This window comes from Lagopus leucura, unplaced genomic scaffold (genome assembly GCF_019238085.1).
Source record: "Lagopus leucura isolate 7727_CA_CO unplaced genomic scaffold, USGS_WTPT01 Super-Scaffold_1, whole genome shotgun sequence".
Taxonomy (NCBI): Eukaryota; Metazoa; Chordata; class Aves; order Galliformes; family Phasianidae; genus Lagopus; species Lagopus leucura.
The window spans coordinates 14,303,829-14,311,517 of NW_024962250.1; the positions used below are offsets into that span (position 1 = coordinate 14,303,829).

General features: G+C 50.8%; 1 long non-coding RNA gene across 2 annotated transcripts in view; it reads right to left on the minus strand.

The window, feature by feature from the left end:
* Nucleotides 1-282: 282 nt before the first annotated feature.
* LOC122180041 overlaps nt 283-7,689 on the minus strand; it is a 10,322-nt gene continuing 2,915 nt past the window's right edge. The window contains exons 2-6 of one of the 2 annotated variants that reach the window (XR_006178900.1): nt 7,081-7,566; nt 3,413-4,072; nt 1,589-2,138; nt 1,362-1,399; nt 283-623 (exon numbers count right to left, since the gene is read on the minus strand). This is a non-coding gene — a long non-coding RNA (uncharacterized LOC122180041). The remainder of the gene's footprint in view (nt 624-1,361; nt 1,400-1,588; nt 2,139-3,412; nt 4,073-7,080; nt 7,567-7,689) is intronic. The other variant, XR_006178901.1, reaches the window with a different exon arrangement.

A 7,689-nucleotide genomic window follows, 5' to 3' on the forward strand; every position in this document is an offset into this window, starting at 1 on the left:
TCAGACAATGGAACTTGGGCCTGAAGATACTTGAAAGCTATCAGTTTTTAAAACATTGTCTGCAGAGATTCACTGCCTTGAGGAGATTTTCTCTGAGCTTTTGTTTCCTCTGTGGGTGAGACCTATGGGCTGATTGGCAGCCCTTCTGATGAGTGAGGTTTACAATCACTAATGTCTTTGTTTTGGATGTTTGGACCTTTGGACGTTAGTTGTAGTCACACATCGCAGCACAATTTCCTCCCTAAGTTATCAGCATTAAAGTCAGTAGTGATACAGCCCAGATGAGTTTCACTCTTTGACTTTATTGGCTAACTTCAGTGGTGGAAAATGTGGTGAATGGAAGCATGTAAACACAGCAAGGTGGTTAGGCATTTCAGTTATAGGAATTAAGAGAGTTTCTGCCCTTTAATGCCAAGGCAGGGATAATATCCCACCTAGTTCACTGCAACTGCAGACACCCAGATTATTTTATTCTGACATGAAAAACCTAATGATGTCTGAGAAATTGTTAAGCCTGCACACTGTTCCTCTTCTTCCTCTTTATGGATCCTTTGGGACCATTCTGTCCTGCAAGAACTGGATCCTCCATTCTCTCGGTGTTGCTGTGACTCATCCTGCTCAACCTGCGGAGATTCAGGTGGAAGAATAAGTTTCTCAAAATGATGAACAACTGAGGAAAAAGTAAAATCAGAACAATCCCAGAGTGTTCACCTTCATAAAATAATACGTATTAACTAATGTATGTTTCCTCGCTTACCTTATACCTGTGTTTCATTCCCTTGCATTAGTGAAGTAATTAATTTCACAGGAGAGATGAAAGGAGCCAAAGAGATGACAGCAGGCATGTGTGAGAAAGGAGTCAAGTGTAGGTCTGCGATGGTGGGCAGCTGAAAAGTGTTTCTGACATGCATTTCGTGAATGTGAAGAGAGTGTCAAGAAGTGCACACAGAGGAGCTGAAGGTGTGTTGTGTTTTCTGCTGTCTCGAGCAGGACTGTATGCTGTGTATCTTCTGATAGATTATACCCGGGGAGAGTGATGTTGAGCGTGGTGTAACAGTTCTGATCTTCTCACACAGCTTTGGTCATTTACAGTGAGGGGTTAAACTGAATTCCCTAAGAAATAAATGTTTCCTGCTTTGCTTTGCTTGGAAATATATATATATGTACGTGTATACTATTTTTTAGTCTTAAGGTTTCTTAGGGGAAATGCTGTTTCCAAGGGTTGTTTCATGAGCTGGGAGCACTGTTCTAAACCTCTGGGGCAAATGTTTTCATTGAATTGTCGAAAGAGCCTGAGATTGGCAACACCACCCTGCCCCTGGCTAATGAGCCTTCCCCGAGAGAATATCAAGTGCAATTACCTTTCAGGGAATAACAACATTCCAAAGAACCACGGACCCTGCAGAGAAAAACGAAACATACATTTGTAGGTAGAAACAGCTATGAATCAGCATTAATTATCCAATAGAGGGAGAAGGGTTGCAGTAAGTCTCAGTTCCTGACTTACACCATAGATTACAGCAAAAGTGAGCTACTTATAGAAAATATATATAGAGAGAGTTCAACATACCCCAGCCCCGGCACGCACACTTTGTCTTGGTCAGGAGCTGCGCTCCTGAGGTGAGTGTCCCGACCTCCACTTCGGAGATGGCTGCAGGAGGCGAAGAGAGCTGCTGCTGGCGAGGGAGCCCCAGACGGCAGCGGGATAGTTAATGTAGCTCAAAGGCTCATTCGGGGTCTCCCACGTGCAGACGTGGCCGAGGCCGCCGGGCGTCCCATAGCAGCTCGGCTTCAGAGCCGAGAGGACCTTGTCCCCCCGCGGCTTCGTGTCCAGCAGATGCAGAAAGGAGAGTCCCAGGCGATTAGGTTTTATTACGCACATTCCTAGAAAGAAGGAGGGGGGTGGGAAAGGAAGACACCATATATTTTGGGTTGAGCGATTGGAAAAACATGTGAAATTCAAGGGACTTCTGGATGTCACCGAGGCTCCCTGAGCGTGTCCGCTTGCGCTAAGCCTCCCTCCGAGGCGCGGCTCTCCGTTGCCCGCTTCATCCCGCGGAGCCTCCCCAGGGAGCCGGGAAACCCCGCCGCAAACTCTTCGGACGTGAAAAAGCCGCGGAGAAGGATAGGCTGCTTTGCTGAAACCAGGCACACATATATTGAGTTTGTCAGGGATCATAAAATGTGAATTGATTATTCAAACAGCCATTGATTATAAAAGAATGCTTACTGCAGCAATGGGAAAGGTTAAAAGGAAATTGACCCTCCGCGTACGTGACATAAAGTCATTACGTAAATGAGATATTCATACAGGGTATAATCAAGGTCACGCTAATTTTATTTGCGGTATTCCACTCAAATCTCGGGCTTCGTTTGGAGGCAGCGAATTGTCCCCGAGGGACCTAAAACACCAGGTAGACCGCAGGTGCCGCTAAAATATGTACACACCCACGTCAATACAACCCGAGGAAGGCTGCGCGTTACCACGGGGACCCGCGGGCGCGGCGGGCCCGAGCCCCGTGCGGTGCCGGCGGCCGCGGAGCCCCCCGGAGGCTATTGGCACCGCGCCGCTGCGGGGGCCGCCTCCCCCGGGCCGGGAGCGCGGGCGGTGCGGGCGCTGCCGAAGAGCCGCGCCTTTCCCAGCCGGGATGGGAACGTGTCAAAAAATTAGATGTATTTATGCACATATTTATCCCCTCTAATTATAGAAATTAATCCTCTTACTTATTACTAAAAGGTAACGTCTGAGGCGTCCCTTTGATGTTTAACAGCATCGTCTGTGGCTAACATTCCAACTGATTAAGGAATAATTGTTGTTAAATGCTTTACAAGCGGATAGTGTTTAATTGAGAGGCATTTATAATTCTACGGCTTACCGCAAAATGAAACGTAATTAAAAACGCAGGAATTTCCAACCGATTTTATTCCAATTATGTTTATTGTTCCGACTAATTATGGCAGAAGGGGCGCGTTCCCCGGCCTTGACCGGCACGCGGTCCCACACGCACTGGGCGGGTTCCCCTCCCCAGGTGCCCCCTCACCCTCCCCTCTTCCACCCCTCATGAGGCGCTCCGGCCCTTTGCTTCTCCCCTCTTCGCAACACCTGGGAATGCGCGAAAGTGCTGGCAGCACTCTTTCCTCGGAGTCACCGTAGAAAGGCTGATAGATTTCTCGAAGAAGCACTTGCCACACACTGCGGCAACCATCTCCTAGCAGGATCTTACAGACCAAAGTAAACAAAGCACCCCAGGGGCGATTTCCTCCTCTTGCGCAGCTCACTTCTCAATTTACCTCCGAAGCGATCGTAAACACGCACAAGAATTACAGCAGAAATCACAGTTGGTCTGAGGAAGACGTTCCGGATGGAAAAGGCAGAGACTGAACGTGTTCAAAGGAACGGTCACTGAAATACCTGCTGGCTGCCTCTCTACGGGCCAACCTTCCTTCTCCCCGGGAACTCGGGCTCGCTCCAGCGGCTCTTCAACCGTACATCTCCCTGGGAAAGGGGAGAAGAGGGAGGGAAAAAAAAAAAAAAGGGGGGGGAAACAAACAAACAAAAAAAGATATACCACCACCTCCCCCTACCCCCGCACATCGGGTCTGTCTCCCTAGCCCGTGAAGCAGCGTCAGCCTCACAACGGGTGGGGTGGGAGGAGAAGTGACCCGCTGATCGCAGTGTTTGCTCGATAGAAGGGAGCGATGTGGCAGTGGATTGATTTATTGCTGAGTTTGGCCGCGTCCCGGCTGGGCGCGGGAGGAAAAGGAGCGAGGGGTGCCTGGCACCGAGCTTACACCAACTCAGGGCTCACGGCTAAAAGAATCATCAGTTCAGACTCTGCTGCATGGGGGCTGCGGGACAGGGGACACAGAACATCCATGCTGCTCCCACTCTGCTTTCCTTAGGGCTCTAACCAGCTAAGAAAGGATTCCCTACGGTCATCCCTCCCTTTGTTACCCACTGCTACCAGCACCCGGCCCTACACGGATGGGTCGGGGCCGCTCTGCTCGGAGGGCTCCGAACTCCCAGGTGGGCTCCGGCTCGCCGTTCTCTCCGTGCAAGTTCTCGGAGCTCCTAAAGGGTTTAACCGAGGTGTGAGAGAAGAAAAGCGTTTAAATCTTACTAGGGAGATAAAAGGGTGGGAGGATTCCCTCTGATGGCAAGTTAGAAATAGCCCGAGTTTTCCAGAGGGACGTTCGAAATGGACTTAATGGAGCCATACTTCTACTTCTTTTGCCTCAGCAGTGAGTCCCGGATCCTTTCAGCATTGACAGAGATTTCCAGAGAGGGGAGAAGGGGGGGTACCCGGGGTGGCCATTTTATGTAAATGAGCAAATCCGAAATGTATTACAAATCCGGTGTAATAAAACTGACAGTTTTGACAGTATTGACAACATAAATATATGTTGGAACACAGCACTTTCAGACACTTAACCGATGAAGCAATAAAAAGATTCGACTACAATATTTCAAATAATCGACATTGATGTTTTGATACATCATTTTTATACCTCGAATCGATCTATCACTCCGTGACCGGTCAATTTTAAGTAAAAATCTGCTGCAATTATTTACGCTATTGCCAATGACGACCTAATAACTGTTTTCAATTAATTACAACAAAACTAAGCATTATGAGGACCAATCGGCCGTATATCCCGTCGTACAGTCCCTCTCGTTGTTTGTACGGAAAGCAAACACATATATGCATATTGCATTCTCTTTGTGGGATCAAAAGACAGGCGTACAAAGGCCATCCCAATCTTCGAAGAAAGAGAGAAAGAGAGAAAGAGTGAAAGAAAAGCACCACCACCTCTCTTTCAGTAGCACACCACAGGCTCTCAGCACGCACTTCGAGGAAACATTATAATATTTTGTCAGCTCATTCCCCATGCAACACCAAGCCGGCTGCTGTGATTTTTCCCCCCTTTTCTCTGTGGACTGCAACCCACTTCAGACAATGACCCGTGCGGCTCCTTCCGAGCGGGGCGCTCCGCGCCAGAGCTACCGCTTGTGCGGAGGCTGCCGCAGCGTTCCGGGGAGGGGAGTGGGGGGTGGGAGCACATTGTTCTCCCGGACTGAGCGCTCCGGCGTCAAACGCGAACGGTCCTCTTCCGAAGTGCCAAGGGCAACTGGGGAACAACAGTGAGTGTTCTGAGTGAACGAAAGCAGAGCCTAGCGGAGTTGGGAGCTCCTCAGCTGCTCTGATGTTGCGCTACACTGACGAGCTTGTCCTCACTGTCCCTTCTGTTACGATATCATAGTGCAAAGAGGGATTTTTATTTACTTACTTATGTGTATTTATTTATGTTTTGGGCTCCTTCGAAGAAATGTAATATAGATTTTGAACTACCCTGGTAGAAGCAGCTTTACTGGGCAGCCCAAACCGGTATTTTTGTCCCTCTGGTTTACGCTGGAAATATGCACGGCGCTGCTTACAGACTTCCCTGTACACCCCCGCCAGTCCACGGCATACACATTTCGCCGCTCACTTCACGCTGGTGCTTCCCACGCACCCAAGCGTGGGCTCAGTCGCTCGGAGAAGGGGCGGGGGCCCCTTAGGTCCCCCCTTCTCACCGCGGCCGCCGTGCGGAGCTGCAGGTAGGGGCGAGTCTGGCGAGAGCCCACGGCCACGCGAGAGAGTTCCGCGCCTCGGCCCCGCTGCGGGCTCCGCGCCGCTGGCGCCGGGCTGAGGGCCCTGCGAGGACTGCGCGGCGCGACGGGAGCACGCTGGAGCCCCGCCAGATAGCGCTAGAGGGCCGCCGATGGCACCGCCGCGCCGCGGCCGCGGGGACACGGCCTGGGGGGGGCGGCCCGCGGGGCCCGGGCAGGTCTCGGCAGTCTCGGGGGGACTGTGGGGGCTCGAGAGAGGTAAAGGAGCCACATCGCTCTAGGACGTGGAGGTTGCGTTGGGGTTTTGTAAAAAGAGGGGGAGGGGTGGAAGCAAGAGTTGAAAGGGAAGTTTGAAAGGGAAGTTAACAGGTAAGCAATGAACCTCCTCCTAATCCAGCTCCCAAAGACCGCAGCCATACCGCAGCTGAGGTCAAGAAAAGTTCACCGCGATGAGCTACCATTGACTTTCTGTGCTGGGAAGGTTTTCTCAAAAGAATAGATCACTGCAAAGAGGAGAGCGCTGCGTGCAGGAGGGGGGTCGGGGTGAGGAGCTCCATGAATCCGGCGATCCGAGGAGCTCAGACTTGCGGCGTTCCGCCGGGGCGGCCGGGACAGGACCTGGGAGCCGGGCGGCTGCGGAAGCCCGGGAACGGAGGTCAGAGGGCCGAGGTGGGCTGAGAGAGACAGAAGTGGCCGTAAGAGTCGAGCAGGGAGAGTGTGCAAAGGGCGATTTCAGAGGTGGGAGCCTGAGCTGGAGAATAATCCTGACTCCAAAACCGCAGAGGTGCTATCTGCACCCCACGCGTTGTTTTGGGAGAGAAGCAGAAAGAACAAATTCCGTGGATTTTGCACAGGAGCCTGGTTATGCTGTAAGCCCGGAGACGCATTAACACATAGACTGCTTTCTTCATTAACTCTGACACGTTTCCTAGAACGATGGTTCGGGATAAAATGCTACTTCCAATATTCGGAATTACTCGTTCCGCTCTGCTCTGCCCTCAGCCCATCCATTCCGGCTCTGTCTCTAAATGTACGCGGTATATTCCCGAATGCAATGGCATTGCCCCAAATACTCAAACTCCGCACACAAACAAACATTGAATAAAGTTACAAACGAGATTACGGCCAGAGTTATTTGTCCCTGCAGCAAGGCGTCAATTGTTCTAACTGATGTAGGGGCGCTAAGAGGATTTAAACCACGCGAATTTAATAAACCAGATTAGCAATAGGTGCTTCCCACAGATGCTGGGAACCGCACGGCACATCCACTCCGCGTTATCTATCAGAGCCCAGCGCTTCTTGAGAGGGCTGCGGGACATTTCGGAAGGATACAAGCGGGTTTCATACAAGCACAGTTTGTCCCCTCGAAAAAAAAAACTTCCTATTCGCACTGAAGCTCCCGCTGCACGCCCACGGCACACACACAGCAGTGGCTCAAACACACCGGGGAACACATTCCGGGATGTTACCTGTTGTGGTGCCATTGCTCCGCAGCGCTGTGCCGAAAGGGAAAGGGGAGCGGGTGAGGGCGGCGCGGGGCCCGGCGCACCTCGGGGCGGTGATTGGAAGCAGACCCGGCCGGGCTGCAGCGGATTTTCCCTCCCTCCGAAGGCTAAGAAGCCGATTTGGGAGTTTGAAGGGAATAGGTTTCAGCGTCCATATTTGTTCTGGTGCACTTGTAAAATGCGATTTGAAGAGGATCTTTAGCTCTCTGATTGTCTTTGTATTGTTTTTCTTGAAACGGATCTTTTGCCCTTAATGAATCCCCACACAGCTGGACAGCTCCTTCTCGGACACTGAGAGCGCTAACCCCAAACTGACCCCAATTTGACACCACAAGATGAAATTTTACCGCCTGTTAAAACCATTTCCAGCCCCTGCCAAAGGAGCTGGCTGTTGACTGAGATGCACTTCCACACCGGACACCTCATTTCTCTTTGGACTTTGGGGCCGATCTGAAAAGAAAAGAAAAGAAAAGAAAAGAAAAGAAAAGAAAAGAAAAGAAAAGAAAAGAAAAGAAAAGAAAAGAAAAGAAAAGAAAGAAAGAAAGAAAGAAAGAAAGAAAGAAAGAAAGAAAG